The sequence below is a fragment of the Microcaecilia unicolor genome, chromosome 3, assembly GCF_901765095.1.
Source record: "Microcaecilia unicolor chromosome 3, aMicUni1.1, whole genome shotgun sequence".
NCBI lineage: Eukaryota > Metazoa > Chordata > Amphibia > Gymnophiona > Siphonopidae > Microcaecilia > Microcaecilia unicolor.
The window spans coordinates 483,323,248-483,323,554 of record NC_044033.1 but is presented as its reverse complement, the minus strand read 5'-3'; positions in this window follow the sequence as shown (position 1 = coordinate 483,323,554).

Below are 307 nucleotides of genomic sequence, written 5' to 3'. Positions count from 1 at the left end.
CACTTCTGGGTTCTCGGCCAGTCAGAAGCGAGGACATGCCCAAGTAATATCTTTCCTGCCCTGAAGAAGCCACTAGACCACCAGGGTTGCCTTGAGGTATGTGTCAGGCGGGCACCCAGGGATGGAGGGGAGGTGGGTGGATGGATGGAGTTGGGATGATAAAAAGTTGAAGCCATTTAGGTGAGTTTCTGTTTCTCCTTCCTCACACATCAGTCATCACCAAATAATCAAAGCAAAGCAAGCAAATGTATGAGCTGCTGTATCCTCGCTGTCGTTCTTTATTATCGATGGCGTTTTTATTTAATCT